This window comes from Rattus norvegicus, chromosome 10 (assembly GCF_036323735.1).
Source record: "Rattus norvegicus strain BN/NHsdMcwi chromosome 10, GRCr8, whole genome shotgun sequence".
Classification (NCBI taxonomy): Eukaryota; Metazoa; Chordata; class Mammalia; order Rodentia; family Muridae; genus Rattus; species Rattus norvegicus.
The window spans coordinates 104,645,381-104,664,008 of record NC_086028.1 but is presented as its reverse complement, the minus strand read 5'-3'; the positions used below and the strand labels follow the sequence as shown (position 1 = coordinate 104,664,008).

The 18,628-nt window shown below is 53.8% G+C and overlaps 1 protein-coding gene across 5 annotated transcripts in view; it reads left to right on the top strand.

Moving 5' to 3' along the window:
- The first annotated feature begins 8,145 nt into the window (after positions 1–8,145).
- Rbfox3 (RNA binding fox-1 homolog 3) overlaps positions 8,146–18,628 on the top strand; it is a 436,924-nt gene continuing 426,441 nt past the window's right edge. For 2 of the 5 annotated variants that reach the window (XM_063268787.1, XM_063268785.1), the window contains exon 1: positions 8,151–8,733. The gene's annotated coding sequence lies outside the window, so the exon portion shown is untranslated. 5 annotated transcript variants of the gene reach the window in all.

Genomic DNA, 18,628 nt, shown 5'->3' with positions numbered 1-18,628 from the left:
ATAAGAAAATGAAATCTGAACACCTGTATTGTTTCCTTTTGTTTGCTGACTATAGATACAATGTAAGCAGCAACAGAAAAAGAAACTAAGACAGCGGCCTAGAGGCAGGCACCAGTGGGGAAGGATGGTTTCCAGCCGAGGAGGCTTTTCCCTCAGACAGAGCTGTCTACTAAGATGGTGAGTGTCTGACACCGAAGTCATCCAGAGCAGCAGGTGTTTGGTGCAGGCCTTGAAATCCAGTACTTAGGAGATGGAGAAGCAGATCGCTGAGGCTGAGGCTAGCCTGGCCTACATAGCAAGTTTGAGGCCAGCTAGGGCTACGTAGTGAGATTCTGTCTCAAACAAACAAACCTCCTCCGAAACTATAATATAATAATAATTATTAATATTATTAATAAATAAGCTTCTAACAACAAACATTAATCCTGTCTGTCAAGAACGTTGGAGATCACACAGGTATCTCGTCCACTTGTACGAAGCCCATCTGCCTCTATGGTTGAAACCAGGTCCTTCATTCATGACCAGACGAGTACAGGCAGGTTTGAGCAAAGCTGTCAATCCACAGTTACCACAGTGATGTGAACTAAGAAGAGCCAGGCAGAGGACACGATCTCCCCTACAGCCTTTGGAGGAGCATGGCCTGGCTGATATCTTTCTCCTTCAGGTACATGTTTTCTGTTTCTGTTTGTGTCTGTGAGTGTGTCTGTGTGTGTGTATGTGTGTTTGTGTGTGTCAGTGTGTATGTGTGTGTGAGTGTGTGTATATGTGTGTGAGTGTGTATGTGTGAGTGTGTGTATGTGTGAGTGTATGTGTGTGTGAGTGTGTGTATATGTGTGTGAGTGTGTATGTGTGTGTGAGTGTGTATGTATGTGTGAGTGTGTCTGTGAGTATGTGTGTGAGTGTGTGTGCATGTGTGAGTGTGTGTGCATGTGTGAGTGTGTGTATATATGTGTGAGTGTGTATGTGTGAGTGTGTGAGTGTGTATGTATGTGTGAGTGTGTCTGTGAGTGTGTGTGAGTGTGCATGTATGAGTGTGTATGTGTGAGTGTGTATGTGTGAGTGTATGAGTGTGTATGTGAGTGTGTCTGTGCATGTGTGAGTGTGTGTGAGTGTGTATGTGTGAGTGTGTATGTGTGAGTGTGTGTGTGAGTGTGTCTGTGAGTGTGTGAGTGTGTGTGAGTGTGCATGTGTGAGTCTGTGTGTGTGTGCTTGCATACAGGTGCCCGGGTATGGCATACATGTTGCTATTATTTGCTTCTCTGTTGCCTTGACAAAACATTGACTAAAATTGTCTTGGTGAGGAAAGCTTTCTCACGTGGCTTCTTGGGCCTGAACTTGGGTCCCCTTGCTTTCCCCACCAAGCCGTCTCCACAGATCTCTTACTGCTTTTGATTTTGCTAAATCGTCCAGGCTGGCCTGGAACTTGAAATCTTCTGCCTCTGCCTCCCAAGAGCTGGGTTGAGAGGTGTGTGAGTTTGCCCCTGCCTGATGGACATTTCCCTGTTAAGGTGCTGATTTTGTGAGACTTTGCTGTGGTGGCACAGAACCCCTCCCCAGAAGCCACGGGGTCCCCCTCTAGGTGTTTGGTGGAACTTCAAGTCAAACGACAAATTTCTTCTGTTTTTTATGATGCTACCCACCCCCTTTTTAAAGCATTTGGTGCTTCTAGTCAATATTTCCACATCCACAAACGTTTTTTAATGAGATTGAGCCTGGGTTGGGCTGTGAGAGAAGCGTGTGGGCTCCTGGCTTCCATTTCGCTCTTGGGAGCACAAATCCAGCGGTGGACCCTCATTATTTTCTGGATCCATTTTCCTGTCTGCCCCCCAGGGTCTCTTCCATTCCTCCCTCTTGGCTCTCTCCAGCCTTCCAAACCTAGCCTACATCTGCTTCCTGCTGAATGGATTCTGGGAACCAGGAAGAGCCATTAGCACCCTGACGTTTGTTTTGCCTGCCCGGTTCCAAACACCTGTGCCTCGGGAAGCAGAAATCAGGCTGATTTCCCAGTGTAGCTCCAGATGTTAGTCATCACATGGCCACCCCTCTCTTCTCCGTCATCCTCCTGAAAAATCCAATTGTCCAAAGAAGGACGTGAGCTCCGCCATCCGCCAGAGCCGGCACCTCCTCTCTGTTCAGGACTTCTGTTCAGATCTGGCTGAGTACATCCACACAAAAGGGACAAGAGCCCTTCTTCTGTGCGAGCAGCTCGTACAGACCTCCTTCCTGCAGGATTGCCTGGGGTTGCCTAGCAATCCGACACCACGCTGCAGCAGCAGACCCACAGCTCCGATGGATTTTTTCCTATTTTTAATTTGTTTTCTGGGTGGGAATTATTGTGTAATCACGGGCTGAGCCGCAAGATATGGTGTGTGTCCCACTCGAGGCAAGTGGCCTTCAGGGACTGCAGAGGAATGTGCAGAGCCCCCGTGAGGACCCCGTTCTCTGTCCCAGGAGGCTCTTGGGGCTAGCCGTCACCCTCTGGTTTTCAAAGTTGAATGGAACCCTAGAAAACCTTCATTCTTTCCAAGGCCACGGTTGCTCCCCTGCAGAGAACAAACCATACCAGCCATGGCCTGGAGCCCTCAGCTGCCTCTCCACTTCTGACATCTTCCATCCATCTGTGGGGAGATGGGACAGTTGGCCAGTGGTTCACCCCCTCTTGGAGAAGTTGGATATTAGGTCTGAGAGCGACTGGACCCATCTCTGGGGGCTCTTGAATAAGATATCAGATGGGAGGTTTGTTACTCCCCTCATCTGGAGCGACCCTTGGCAGCATCTGAGGCAGGGTCCTGATCAGTCGCTGCTGAGGGAGCTGCAGGACACCCTGTCTGTGGCACACAAAGGGGCTGCTCTGAGGTGGATGCATTCAGCCACGGAGACTTCTGTCCCGGTGACAGTGGGGAGTTGTAGATGACATCAGCGAAGGGGACAGCTGAGCTGGCAGGCCTTCCCTATGCTCTGCTCTGGGAAGCTGGTGTGCAAGGAGAAGCAGATGGAGGAGCCCAAATCAGAGTCCTGGGGGAAAGGAGAGGAGAGGGGAAGGGAGGGGAGAGAGAGAGAGAGAGAGAGAGAGAGAGAGAGAGGAGGGAAGGAGGGAAGGAGAGGGAGAGGGAGAGAGAGGGAGGGAGGGAGAGAGAGAGAGGAGTGAAGGAGGGGGAGAGGGAGAGCAGGGAGGGAGAGAGAGAAAGAGAGACAGAGGAGGGAAGGAGGGGGAGAGGGAGAGGGAGAGGGAGAGGGAGAGGGAGAGGGAGAGGGAGAGGGAGAGGGAGAGAGAGAGAGAGAGAGAGAGAGAGAGAGAGAGAGAGAGAGAGCGAGCAGGCTGGAAGACGATTCTGGAGCGTATGGGTAGCAAAGCCAGCTGCCTTCAGGTGTCAAGTGTGCCAGGAGGAGGGTGGCTCAGATTGGCTGCTGGGCAGTCAGGAGTGTACTTCTGTGGTTTTGGGGAGGTAGTGTGGAAGTGGGACCATTTGTGACGAAGGCCAGAATTTAGGGATACAGCACCACAAGCCAGGAATGTCCAGAGGGGAGACTGGGCCTGTCATGTCTTCAGGCTGTCTGCCTAGGGCTTCTAGAACTGGGGTGATGGAAGAGTAGGGGTCTTGTGTTTGGAGGAGAGTCCCTGAGGAGAACTTGGGAGGGAGCAGGAGGGTAGAGGAGGAGAGGGAGAGAGGCTGAGTCTTTTAGGCAAAGAGCATCATCATCTGTGAGAACGTTGGGGAGCAAGAACAGCTGTGATGTGGGTACTGAGGCTGTGTTTTTGTTGAAATGAATACCCTTCTGCCTCACCACCAGCCACATGGCCAGGGGCTACAGCATGGTTTTGCGATCTGGTTAGAGCACCTGGCTTGTGCTCAGATGACCTCAAACTCATGACCCTGAACCTGATCCTCCTGCTCCAGCTTTTCTCCCAGGTGTTGGGATTTCAGGTGTGCACCACTGCACCGTGCTCACAGTAAAGCTTTGCGTTCCCACTGGTGCTTTTGTGTGGGGGCATTAGTGGGTTGTTTCACTATTACATTTTTCAAGTCGTGGCACCCCACACCCCACACACACTAATGACAGGCCAAAGAGGAGACCCTGAAGATAGAGGAGGTGGCAGAAGGTCTGGGTGGGAGCAGGGAGACACAAATGCATGTGGGTTTGCAGGGCTGGGGGCCCATCCGCCTCTCCGAGTTTATAACTGTGTTGAGCAACCTTGGACTGCTTTCTGCTGGATGACAAGGCTTCCGTGGGGTAGCATAAACTCAGCCTGGGGTGCAGAACACCTGTGGGGCTAATAGAGTCTGATGGGAAATCCTTTTAGCTTGACTTTCCGTGAATGCTTTGTCGTTGAACGTGTAAATTGGCGTAGATGGGAACACAGGGAGGTTCTATGTGCGGTGCACATGTGCCAGGATTCTCTAGAAAAACAGAGTTGATAGAATGGATATTTAGGATATGTTGCTGACTGCACTAGAAAGGTTGAGACTCCAGCATCCAAAGTCTCCAGCATCCAGTGTCTGTTATCTTGCCCTGTTGAGACTCCTGAATGGAGTCCGAAACTTGAGATTTATTTTTCTTTCCATCTTCAGTGTTTTGTATTTGTGAGAATATGCTCTGATGTGGGTCAATTCCTATCCATTGTGTGGAGAATTCCTTGAATTAAATAATTTGCGACGCCCCCCCCCCTTCTCTCCTTCCTTTGTGCGGGTGCCAGCTCTCATGAGCACACCATCTAATTTCTCCTCCTTTTCTACCCCCCTCCCCTTTGTCTTTTTGCTTTGCCTTCTGGAACATTCCCTTACTTTTATCTTCCAACCAGTCTGCTGAGTTTTTTTGTTTCGGCTCGCATGCTTTTAATTCCCCGGCCCTTTTTTGTTCTCTAAATGTTCTTAAAATAGCATCCTGCTCCTGGTTCTGGTTGCAATATCTCTTCTGATCTCTTTGAGGATATTAAATATGTCTATTTCTGATATTTTCTCCTCCCTGTCCAACGTCTGTCTCCTCCAGCCCTCCCCCAGGGAAAGTTGTTCAGCGGCTCCCTCTTTTAGAGCCTGTGCTTAGAGTTCTGCTGGGTCTGGGCTGCCAGCGTTAGGGGAGAGGCCTGTAGAACTGACCCTCAATGTTAAGTGGGGCTCATGTCCTGGTGCTTCTGGCTGGGAATCCTAAAGGTAGGTGTAGGGTTCTTTCCTACTGCTGATCGGAGTTCCAAGGGCAGGCCCTGGCTCTGATCTAGAGGGTTAGGAGAATGGGGCTATGGGGCTGAGTGGGGCTTCCCAGGCACTTGGGACTCTGCCTTCCTCCCTGCGCAGCAGGTGGGACTCAGGTGAGCTCCAGGCCTGTGTCCAGCCCTGTTTCTTTCCAGCGGTCCACAACACGTGGCTGTCCTCTCTGCAACACCGCCAGCCTCTCGGTATTTGTGAGGGAACACCACACATTATCACTAACCGATCGAAGCAGTATTGATCACCTTTTTCTCAGTGCTGATACAGAATACATATAAAGCAACCCAAAGGGTTCACTTTGGCTCTCAGTCTTAGGGTGCGGTCCATCATGGTGGGGAAGGCATGGTCTCAGGAGTGTGAGGCGGCTGGTCATACCCGGCTGGTCATACATATCGCAACCTCAGTCAGGAAGCAGAGAGAGATGACTGTTGGTGTTCAGCTCTGTTCCTCCTTTTTACTGAGTTGAGGACCCCAGCCCATAGAATAGGATCAACCATATTGAGGGTGAATCTTCCCGACTCAACTCCCCCTAAAGCAGGAGTTCTCAATCTGTGGGTGGAGACCCATCCCACAGGGCTGGCACACCAGATATCCTGCATGTCACATATTCACATCATGATTCGTAACAATAGCAAAATTGTAATGATGAAGTAGCAGTGAAAATAATTTTGTGGCTGGGGGCCACCACAGCACGAGGAATGTATTTTAGGGTCACATCTAGATACCCGTTTCCTATGAGAATGTGGATGCTGACAGATTGACGATCACGATTCTCTTAGAATCTCTTTTTGTGCCTTGCTGTATCTTTCTGAGGGAGAGCTGTGACCTTGCGATGGCTAGAGTGGTATCTTCTACATCCTCATATTCTTCAAAATGAAGTTTCTACAGGGCTTCATGGATGGCTCCGTGAGAGCACTTCCTGCTCTTCCAGAGGACCAGAGTTTGGTTTCCGCCATCCAGTCAGGAGGCTCCTAACTGCCTATAGCGTCAGCCATTGGGAATCTGACTCCCTCTTCTGGCTTCTGAGGTCACTACACTCACTTGGCGTGTACACACACACACACACACACACACACACACACACACTAAAAATAACATCTTTGTTAATCTCAGCATAGAGTTATATTCACAGGCCCTGTCACTCTTTTCTGGGCAGATCCTTTGATGGCCTCTGGGCCCACAGGGCATATGCTCCGGGGCCTGTTCTTGAGGGATAACCTACTGGTCAGGCCACATGGCTGCCCCTGGCTACAGGTGCCTGCTTCATTCAGTTTAGTACCAAGCTTTCTGAGTGGCTGACTGTGCTGTTTGATTGGAACCTGTCTGGAGACTGGAAGACTGCCACCTGCAGACCTTTTTGGGAATGACCTCTGGAGGTGGCTTCGTGACTAGGGTTTCAGTCCTGAGCCGTTTCACTTGAAGCTCATGGCTTGTTCAGTGCAGTATGGGGAACCAGACTTTGGTCTCTGGGAGGGCTCTAAGAGCAGGATTAGAAGGGCAGTAGGAACTGGACCACAGGGGAAGGGCTTTCAGGGCAGAAGAACCAGGAGGGAGACACCATTGACCCAGGGAGACGAGACAGGTTAGTGATGGGTGTGTATGAGCCTAGCCAGCAACCCCATGACATGAAAGCTTGGGTCACCAGATCACATAGAAAGAAACAGTTGGTCTGTAGTGGCAGAGCTGTGCCATCTCAAATTTGGGGCTGGGGCCATCTCAGAGACTCTTATGAATGTCCAAGAGACAAGGTGTTTATATTCAGTTGCAGGGCTAGGCTGCTTACTTGCTCTAAAGCACGTGATTCCCACTGGGCAAGACAGATCAATGGCCCAGACAGGCTGAAGGACCAGAATTAAAAGCTCCCGAGAAGGCAACAGCCACTCAGCTTGAACACTGTCTGCCCTCACTCTGTAGGTAAGGCAGTGTGCAGCCCAGCTAGCCAGAGAGTACCTCAAGGCCATTCTTACTCTCTCTCTTCTCCACTCTGTCTAGTTGCCCTATACACGGAGCTCCAGGCTCCATGGTATGTGCCTCAGACTGAAAGCTGTAGTTAGGTGCAAGAAACAGGCCGGTCGTTTTACAAACAGCACTCAGCAACCTGTATCAGGCTTTTTTTTTTTTTTTAAATTTTTTTTTTTTTTTTTTTAGATTGCAAATGTCCTCTGAGAGCACAGGTTCCCAAGTCCAGGCACTGCATGGCGGTCGTCTTTTACATAGAACAGTAGCTGCTCCAGTCCAAGCCTTTGGGAGTCAAGTAGGCTTTTTGCTCAACTCTGGAGCCAAATGCTGGGGGCTGACCCTACTGTTATACCTGGGTCTCATCTTGACAGCTCAGAGGCAATGATATCTTCCTCCCAGCCCCTCTCTCTCCCCAACACTAGAGATGCCAGCCTTCAGAGCATGCTAGGCTCTCTTTCCCTGGGTTGGGGGAGACTGGAACGCTTCCGATTTTTAGGTTCTCCTAACTGACCTGGATGGAAATATTTAAGGCCACAGGATTATCAGTGGGGACAAATGTGTGCTCCCTGTGTCCTCTTCCAGGGTAGGCCTCCCGCCTCCCTGCCTGCCCTGTGATTCTCAGGAAGGCAAGGCATGGAACTCCAGGCCTATTAAGGGTCTTCCCCAGCGGCCAGTTAGGCGCGGGCGCTGCAGACTAGCTGGAGAGGTGTGGGGGAGGGGACATTCATTCCTGCCGTTCAGCGACCAAGTCTTTCTAGGGACCCCTGGGCAGAGAGAGAGAAACTGGTCCCAGCGGAATGAGGGTGCAGGGGTCCTGCTAAGTGTCGCTAGTGATGACTTACACTGAGATCGCCCAGGAGAAGGGAGGGAGGAAGGGGAGGTGAGACCACGGTGGTGGTGGTGGTGGTGGTGGTGGTGGTGGTGGTGGTGGTGGTGGTGGTGGTGGTGGTGAGCTCGGAGGAACCCAGCTGCCACTGAGCTCTAGGGTGCCCTGCAAGTCTCACCAGCCTACGCATCCCTGTTGTTAAGAGGCTGAAGCTGGGACTCCAGAGCTCCTGTGGCCACATTCAGCTGGCTCGCGTCCCTCCCTGCCCCGCCGCCTTCCCTGGCCGCGCGACCGCCGGAGCCCCCCCCCCCTCTCTCGCCGAGCTGCGCGCTCCGCCCGTGCAGCCGCCACCACCGCCACCGCCGCCGCGTGCTCCTGCTGCCTTCTCGCTTCAGCCGAGCCAGCCAGAGGAACGAGGGGGGGGGGGGGGAGAGAGAGAGAGAGAGAGAGAGAGAGAGAGAGAGAGAGAGAGAGAGAGAGAGAGAGAGAGAGAGAGAGAGTGTGTCGGCGAGGCAAGCGGAGCGGGGACACGGAGCCGTTGCTCCGGAACCAGCGGAAACCTCCTCCGAGAGCAGTCGGGAGCCTGCCCCAGCAGCTCGCGTGATCGCCGGAGACGCTGCGGCCGCCACCGCCGCTCCAACCCGGCCTCTCGCGCTCCTTGCCGCCGGCTCGCCTGGGCGGCCGGGATGCAGCCGGGGCATGGCCGCCAGGGCCCCGTCACCTGCCGCGGGGAACGCTGAACCCGTGAGTAGCAAGACCCTGGGCTTCCACCTCGGTCATCACCATCACGAGGGGCCGGCTGGGACTGTGGGCACAGCCCGGGGAGGGGCGCACGGGACCCCGCAGTGGGAGGCGGGGCCGGCGAGGACGCGGGGCTGTGGAGCATGGCCAGGGACAGACCTGAGGTCGCGCGAGGATGGGGTGGCGCCCTTGGGGGTCAGGGGTCCGCGCGCGGGGTCGGGGTTCCTGAGTTCTGCGGGGGCTGGGGTCCCGGCTCCGGGCTTAGGGCTCCGCAGGGAAACCAGAGGGGAGATTTTGTGAATGGGAAGGCCCAGGGTCAGGCTCCATGGAGACACCAGGGAGTCCCGCGCGCTGCGTGCCCGTGGCGGCGGCGGCGGCGGCGGCGGCGGCACAATGCCCGGCTCTGGGAACTCCCAGACTGGGGGGAAGCCGTGGCGCGCGGAGATCCCAGCCCGCGGGGCACATCAGAGAGGCGGCCCCAACCCGAGGGGCTGGAAGCAGGACTGGCGACCCTGATGCGCTGCGGCGTGCGGCTCTCGCCACCCCCAGTCTCAGGAGAGCTGCTGGGTTCCAGGAGGAGAGCCGACTGAGGAACTGATGACCCCCAAGGAGTTGTGGGAGGGCTGAGGTCCTCCTCGGCTCCCTCGGGAGGACCAGGGCCCGCAGCGCCCCGGCATGCGTGGTACGGGCGCGGGTGGCGCGCAGGGCTCTCCAGTCCGAGAGCTGGGGGGCGCTCGGGGCCGAGTCTTCCCACAGGCGTGAACAAGGATCGGAGGTTACTGCTCGCTTAGGCACAGCCACAGGGCCGGGACAGCCTGTTTGGGAAAGCTTTGCTAAGATGGTCTGCACCACCCTAGCCCAAACTTTCTGACTAGTGGCCCCATGGGGCGGCGAGGCTCGTTTGCGGCTGTCTTCTTCAGGAGAGGGGTGTCAGGGGGTGGCTTCAGGCCGGCGGTCCTTTGGGGGCTCCCTGATGAAGCTTCGCCTCTATCCATTGGCATGCAGCCCCTCAGTGTCCTGGCCACCCAGGTCTCGCACCCAGTCTGTTAAGGCGCGGCGAGCACGAAGGGGCATCGAGACCCTACTAGACAGCTGGAGCAGACTCAGGGTCTTGGGTCTCACATGAGGTTGGGGGTTGGTTGGCTGTTCACGAAGCCCACTGACGTCGGCTAGTATGGGGGGGAGGACGAGGTGAGGAAAGTCCAGAAGGCAGAGCCACATTCTTGCTCCCCCTTTTGGATTCTGCTTTTCAGACGCACTCTAATTATTTAATGGTCACTTTTAAAAAGGACGCCGGAGGCGCCGGTAGTCTTTCGATGTGCGAGGCACCCACAGTGGAAGCTAAGGACAGGGACTGAGAGATCCTTTCTTCTGGGCAAGTTCCTTCCTCCTCCGGCTGGAGGTGAAGTGCCTTCTGGTGCACGCAGGGTCGTTAATTTTCTGTCACAAACGTTGGCCAAGCTGGGGACGCCTCGGGCGTGCATCGGGGAGTCTAGGGCCCAGAGTAGGTACGGGGCTAATGGAGTAGGGTCTCGGGTAATGAGGTTTTTCAGCAGAAATCAGCTTTGGTTTTACTGGTCTGCAAAAAATAATGAAAAAAAAAGTACAAACATTACGGCAAAACGAGCTCATTAAGTGCGCATCGCGGATCAGGGCGGATGTCTTAATCAGGCTGCGCTGGTAACGGGGATATTACACTAATTAAAACCAGACCCTCCAGGTGAGCGACTACTGGGAAGGGAGAAAGTTGTAGAGAAGGCGCCTGCTGGTGGAAGACAGGCGCTGGCGGCTGCGAGGTGGTCAGGGCCTCTGTAGGGTGGGCTCGTGGGTCAGGGGGCGCCTTCTCAGGGCCAGCCCCTCGGTCTCCCGCGGGCAGGGAGCTCCCGTGGGCCCGGAGGGAGGATTGAGCTGCCGCCTCCGCCCTCCCCGGAGACCAGAGGCCTCCCTGCGTGGGAGCTAAGCGCACTGCACACTCGGGGAAGCAGCGCTTAACCCCTCCTTTCCCGACTGGGCTTGGAGCTGGGCTGTCTCCGCGCTGGAGAGGGGGAGATGGGGAACCCACAGGAGGCTAGGGAGGCGAGGCAGAGCTGAAGGGGGAGCATCAGGCCCATCAGGTGCTCCTACAGAGGCAGCTGAGTGCCAGGGGAGGTTTGGCCAGGTCGTACAGGCTGTTTGCCCTGAGCCACCGAGGATTTCTGGTACAGATCAACGTTTTCAACCGCTCTGCATGCCCTCCCACTCTCGCCAATGAAAGAGAACCCGGACAATTACTCTGTACCATCCTTCCTGGAGGCCTGGGACCCAAGCAACCAGATCGTCCTGGGTCTATAGGAAGAGCGTGGAGTCTAGGAAAGTCTCATAGATCGGGCCTCTAGCAGTGCTGTGCCTTCACCTTCGCTGCAAAGGCTCCACGACCTCAGGCAGAGCCGCAGCAGGCCTGGGTGAATTTACTGCCCTTCAGCAGGGACCAGACGCTGGTCAGGAGCAAAGGCCGACCCGCCACGCAGCCGCACAGAGGTCGGCAGCACCAAGGACAGGGCTAGGGCCGAGCTGCCGCGTTCCACCTCTGCCTGGCTGTGTCCTGTGGCCACTGAGACCTAGGACTTAGTCCTCATCCTGCCTGGAGGGCACAGGAGGACTCCTCATACCACCAGGGTCAGGGTGGTCCAGGCCAGAGCAGAGGTAATTACAGCAAGGAAGTCTCCTGGGCGTCATTCCCCAGTGTGTGGTCTTGTGGCAGCCAGACAAGAGAGATGGAAGGGCTATTTGATGCATGGAGATGGACTAGGCAAGCAGAGAAGATGCCATTTCTTAGCACCTGGTCTTAGCTAAGCTGGCTCAACAGGGTCTGGCTCCATTGTGTGGCCTTCTAGCTGGCATCCTGGTACCTGCCTGCTCCCTTGCTATATAGAAGCTAGAGGCCCTGCTCCTCAGGGCAAGATTTACCTGCCCCTCCCCCACAGTGCAGACGTCTTTTGGACCTGGATGGACCATGGGGTCAAACAGAAAGGCTTGGACCAGTAGAGCATCTGTCATACCTAGAAGTGCCGATTCGTTGGTGGCGATGGTGGGGGATATTCTGGGGCAGGGAGGAGAGGTGAATCTGTCCACCGGTCAAGAATTGAGATGTTATTTCTGAGTGACTGCAGCACGAGGCTCACCTCCCCGCCCCCCCTCCCCAGTCCGTCCCTGAGCTTGTGAGGTTTGGTCTGTTGTCTCTCTCTCTCTGTTTATTTATCTCCTTCACTCCTGCCTGATACTCCGTTATAAAGACAAATGGGGCCTGGCACGCAGCTGACGTGCGTGCAGTGAGGAATTTTTTATTTTTGAACAAGTGAGGGGGAGAAACCATCTCGAAAGTTTCCCCCTTCCACAGAGCTGTCTCTGCTGGGGAGCCCGCCTCTCCCCTCATCCTCGCCTGCAGCAGGCCTTCCTGCCTGCGTGGGCCCCCGGCTTCGGCTTCGCAGACACCTCCCATTTGTATCAACATCTTTTGGATTAGCTGTTTGCCTCCCCCTATCCTCTCCTGAAGCAGCCCAGCATTTTCACAGGTTCATGAAACATTCAGGGCAGCCTAAACATCTTGTTTTCTGCCGCCTTTCTGAAGTCAGCTGCCATTCCAGGCAGCAGGGTCTCTTGTTTAATTTTTATGTTCTGCTTCATCTCTTTCTCAGAGCACCCTGTGCTTTCTGGGCCGGGTGGATGCTTTTGGGGTTTCCTGCCGTGCTACCCTTGAGTAGCTGACAGTGGTGGAAGGGAGGTGATTTCTAGGTGCATAGTGGGGCCTGCTCTATGCTAGGGGACCAGTGCTCTGACAGGGGTGCCTGGGGACCCATCCGATGCACCACCCGATAATCACGCTCTTCAGAGCAATGCTCTTAGTAAATTACTGTGTTATCACAGCTTCCCCAACACTCACTTGACACCAAAACATGCCTCAGAAGGTGACTTTAGATAATGAAGAGTATTACGATCTGTCACTGCATGTGAGAATGTTTCCTCTGGCAGCCCGGGGCAGGCTCAAGTGCACACACACACACACACACACACACACACACACACACACACATTGCATCTGCACAGAGGCTGCAACATGGAGAGAGAGGGGGACTGGATTAGCTGCCCCCAACTCAGGAGCCACTGAGAAGGGTCCTCTGTGCAGGATGGCCAGCATGAGGAAGCCCCGTGGTTTGGGAAAGGATATGGCTTCCCTTTTGCTTTTGTGGTTTTTCCAAGTCCATCTCTCTGTTGTGGGGATGAAACTCCGGACCAAAGGAGGCCTGAAGAAGAGGTTTATTATGTCTTACATTCATTGCATCTACCATGGAGGGATGTTGGAGGCAGGAACGCAGAAGAGACCATGGAGGGATGCTGCTTACTTCCTCTGACTTGCTCAGCTCCCTTTCTTGTACAGCCCAGAACCACCTGCTTGAGTTGCATCCCCAACAGTGGGCCCGGCACTCCTGTGTCAATTAGCAATTAAGGAAAAGTCCTGCAGACACCCCCACAGCGTAAGCCCATCTGGGCAGTTTTCAGCTGAGGTTCCCTCTTTCTAGGTGACTCCAGGTTCGTGTCAAGTTGACAGCTGGTGTTAAGAGAGCCAGGGTCTTAACGGGTGCCTCCCTGAGGTATCTGAGTTCATGGAGTCTCCAGACTCATCTTTGTGCTTCTCAGAAGCCAAACAGAGCTCTGTGGGAGGGGCCTAGGCTCTGTGGGCGGGGCCTAGGCTCTGTAGGAGGGGCCTAGGCTCTGTGGGAGGGGCCTAGGCGCTTGTGCCTCTTGGCGGCCCTGGCTGTATGTCAGGTCTAGGTCTGAGGGGCAAGCTCTCGGTACCCTCTTGCCTCCATTGGCCGTCTCTTTTGATTATTTGGCAGGGTGGCTGTGGCACAGACGCTAAACAAGAGAGGATGACAGAAAACAAGGATGAGCCGGGCTATTTCCCCGTCAGCCACACACGTTCTCAAGGAAGGGAGATGTGGACTCCAGAATCCTCCTTACAAGTAAAAATGGAAAAATAAAAGCAAAAACAACAAGAACAACAACCCTTCCCTTCTCTCCAGTCTCCACTCCTGCACAGTACACAGCCAGCTCCCACCTCCCCTGACTGAGAGAGAGGCTCCTGCTATCTCTGGTCACACCCACCCACTGAGGGGGGTCTCCAGTTTCCTGTTAGGCCCTGAGGCAGAAGACTCCTAGCCACAGTTCTCCTTCAAGATCCCACTACCTAAGGCCAGGACGCTGCTTTCCCAGCAGAAGGACCCCGTGCACATTTCTAGTGCTGCTTTGCCCAGTTACAGCTTTGCTCATTGTACAGACTGAGACCTTTCGCTGGGGTCTCAGGGACAGGAGCAAGGTGCAGAGCCGCTCTCCTCGCTCCGCATTCCTCAGAGCGTGCAGTCCCACCACCTCACATGCCAGTAGGGCCATCTCGGCTGCAACCCCCTTTAGTTAGGTTTGTCTTGTTGTGATAAGCGCCATGACCAAGGCAACTTGTAGAAAGATGACTTTATTTGGAGTTACTGAGTCTGGGAAGTGGAGTAAAGGCACGGAGGTTGGAGCAGGAAGCGTGGGCTGTAAGTGGGAACCAGAGAGGAGTCATTAGATTCTCGAAACCTACCCTCGGTGCCATGCTTTTTCCAACAAGGGCACACCTCCTAAACTTTCCCACACAGTGCCACCAACTGGGGACAGGGTCGTCAGATGGGGGACAATTCATTGAAACCCACCACATACGTTTTGTAAGAAACCAGTCCTGTTTGCAGGTAAAGAAAGACGATATTTCCATCTCTCTGTGGTTCCCCTTGATGCAGCTGGATATGGGGAGACGAGGTTACCAAAGTGACCTTTTGTACTAGAGGTGGGCTCCTGGTCTTGCTTTAAAATCTCCCTTCACCCAAACAAACAAACAAACAAACAAACCCAAATGTGACCTCACGCTAGATTCTTCGCTGCTGGGCACGTGAGACCGAGACAGTTGCACGCAGACCCGAGAGCCGTTCAGATTTCTGACTGTGAGCATTTCAGACACCAAGGGCTGTGGCTCAGCTCACTGGTGTTCCCCTGTCCCTGTCACCAGCCTCAACTTAAAGATGAAGGCAGCAGGGGTGGTGGCCCCCACTGTCTCCAGGGTGAATGTCTTAGGGACGGGGAAAGCAGCAGTTCACATGCCAGGCCTTGAACGAGAAGCGTTTTCGAATGAGGACAGACGAGCTGGCTGCTCTTCAGGTGTGGCTCTGTATGAGATCCACTGAGGCCCAAAGACACGAGCTTTATGTGGATCCAGGGGGATGGAAAGATGACTCAGGAATAAAGGGCTCTGGCTAATTTCCTGGAGGACCGGAGTTCGACTCCCAGGAGCCTACATGGTGGCTCATGCTGTCTGTTATTTCAGTCCCAGGAGATCCAATGCCCTCTTCTGGCCTCGAAAGGGCAGTATATATATATATATATAATATATATATATATTATATATATATATATATATGTGTGTGTGTGTGTGTGTTATATAGATAATATATCTTATATAATATAGATGAAGCCTCCATATACACAAAGCTGTAATTTGTCTGAAAGACGGATTCAGTTTGAAGCAAGATTTACACTTAGAAATGATTTCTTCGGGCTGGAGAAATAGCTCGGCAGTTAGGAATGAATACTGCTCTCTCAGATGGCCTGGGTTCAGTTCCCAGACCTCACATCAGACAGCCTAAACCTGCCTATACTTCCACATCCAGGGATACCAGACACCTCTGGGCTTCATGGGCACCCATAGACACGTGCACACATTCCCCCCACAATATGTATAATGAAAGATAATAAAAATAGACAACTTCTCACTTAACTTTAATAGTTTAAAATTCTTACCGAGTTCAGATATGTGATTTGCTGGCTGTATTAAAGAGGGGGAGGGGGAAATTTTTTTTTCAAGACGTGTGTGTGTGTGTGTGTGTGTGTGTGTGTGTGTGTGTGTGTGTGTGTATGTGTGTGTAGTCCTAGCTGTGCTGGAACTCACGCTGTAGACCAGGCTGGCCTTGAACTCACAGATCTACCTACCTCTTCCTCCAGAGTGCTGGGATTAAAAGTGTGCACCACCACTGCCTGGTGAAATTTCTATCCCCCCACCCTGGAATTAGGCACCACCCCAGAGTTTGGATTGAGGCGACTCCTGTCTTTCACCCTGTTTGGTTGTTGACAGTTGCAGCAGAGAGAGGGGCTTGTGCACTCTGTTCTCATCAGAGAAGCATCAGGATGACTTAAAATTATTATTATTATTATTATTATTATTATTATTATTTGCCATGCTGGGGCTGGAGCTAGGGCCTAACATATGCCAGACAAGTCCTCTGCCAGGGAACCACACCTCCAACTGCTCGGGGCGACCTCTTAGTTCACAGGAGGTTGCCCCACACCTTGCAGACCCTGAATTGTGAGAACTAGGGTGAGATAGGAAACTGAAGATGGTGCTTTTGTCTCAGTGCGTATGAGAACCCCCCCCCTGAGGCCCCTAATGGGCTCCACTGCTGTCCCAACTCACATGCTGCCACTGCTCACCTTCCCGAAGGCTTGTTCTGGCCGCTTATTCTGTTAGCTTCAGTAGCGATCTGTTACCTAACGGTCCTTCCCTTGAGACCCGACGGTGAGGCAGCTCAAAGAATCGCCTGTTGGGCTGGGGAGATGACTTAGTGGTTAAACTACTCACTGTGCAAGTGTGAGGGGCAGGGTTCAGACCCTCAGAATGCATGTGAGGTTCCGGGGTGTATGTGGTAGCCTGCTGTAATTCCAGCCTTGAAAGGCAGAGGTAGGCGATCCTCAGAACAAACTGACTGTGGAGACCAGCCATGTTGGGTGAGCTCTGGGTTTGATTGAGAGACGCTGACTCATTGAATCAGGTGGAGGAATGTTCTAGAAATCAAACCTACATGTTACTTGCACCCCAACCCACATATGTGCCCCTCCACACACAAGCACACACATGCATGCACACACGCACACACACCACATATATGTGAAAACGGAAAAAGGGAAAACGACGGTCACCTGGGACAGTTAGAGGGACACCAAAACAGAACACAGTCCCTGGAATAAGCAACGTTGGACGTGAACTACATTTTACAAGACCTTAGAGCCCGTGGGGGGATGGCGGTGCTGTGGCCTGTGCAGTCATCCAGCCTGTTACGGAAGGGGACATAAGATTACCCACATCATCATTCACGGTAATCTCCGAGACCACAGGTGCCCAGCTGAGACTTGGCCTGCTGCAGGGACATTGATGTAGACTGGCTTCACCACCTACCTCTGTGCAGGAGGCAGAAGAGGAGCAGGCATGTGTCAGGTCACATGAGGGACAAAGGAGCAGCTTCAGAGTTATTTCCTGACTACGAGGCGATGCTGTTTAAAAGCAGCTCCGGGTGACCTCACAGGTGACCTCACGGGAGGCTCAGCGTCACAGTGTAGCTGAGGTGGGGATGCCAGATGACCCTGCCTTGTTCTGGTGACTTAAGGGTGCGAGCATCTCCAGGACGCTCGCACTCAGGAGCGCCCTGTGTCTGGGCAAGAGATGTGAGGTCCTGTCTGAAGACCTGTGTGTGAGGGGTCACTCTGGACACGGTGCCCAAGAGGGTAGGCTCCTGCCTGTCCCCTGCTATGTCCTCTAGAGAGGCCTCATGCCTCCTCTCCTGGTGGGAATCAGGAAAACCATACCTGGAGTTGGGGAGGCAGTAGGAGCTTTGGCTGTTGTATGGAGATGGGGTACCGGTCGTGACGAGCTGGGAGGAAGATCTATCATGGCCACCGTACCCACCATCCTGGACCCCCGAGCCTGTACGTTGCTGCTAAGACATTTCCTCCCAAGCTGAGTGAATGCACTTCACCCCACCCACAGCATGGAGACGTTTTCAGGGTCTCGGGACACGCAGCACACGAAAAAGCAAAGCGTAGCTCTGAGAGATCCATTAGAAATAAAGAGAGAGCCTGCCCACCTCTCTAAGATATTGACTCTCCCTCACCGAGGAGATACCATTAAGCTCAGGTTGGGGGCCTAATGCAGGGACCGGCGGCGAGGGGAAGCAGGCCCTCAGGGATTGCCCGCACGGGCTGTTGGCGCACTGCGGGTGGGCGCGGGATGGCAGGCTTCCTCCTGCATTCCCTCTGAGGGCCAGTAATGGGGCCTCGAGGCGGTGCTGTCGGAGGGTACATTAGTCAAGTACTTTGGAATCTTAGCAGGAAGGAGAAGTGCCAGAGGAACTTAAGGTGAGAATTATGGTTGTCAGCGGCACAGTATTGCAATCAACACTCCTTGACAGCCCACGAGGCAGCTCGCTTGATACCGAGACATCTGCATTCCTTCAGTGGTGCCCGGAAGACAGGGACGCAAGGCGGACGGTGGCGATGCGTTTGATGGTGGGGGGGCACTGTCCTTTCCCTGATCTCTAAGGCTCTGGTTATAAGGTCTGAGATGACGACCGTCAGAGGGCTGTCTGCCAGCGCGTCTATTTCTCTTTCTCGCTCCACACCTCATCCTAGGCCACTTAGGAAAGACAGACAGAGGCTGGAGAGGTGGCTCGGCTGGTAAGGCACTTGCTGTGCAAGCATCGGGGCCCAAGGTCACACTCTAGACGTGCATGTAAGGGGCTGGACACCGTGGCAGGTGGTTGTAATCCCAGAGGTGGGGGGAGGGGTGAGACAGGAGGACCCTCAAGCTTCGTGACTGGTCATTCCTAGACTAATTAGTGAACCCCGGGGCAACGAGAGACCCTGTTTCGAAGGTGATGGGCAGCGTTGCCAAGGGGGGACGCCCGAAGTTGTCTCTTGGATTGCACGGGTACACAATTAATTTAAAAAACAAAATAGAGGAGCACAAACATGGACTCTGCGTTCTTTTGACCGGCTGCATACCACC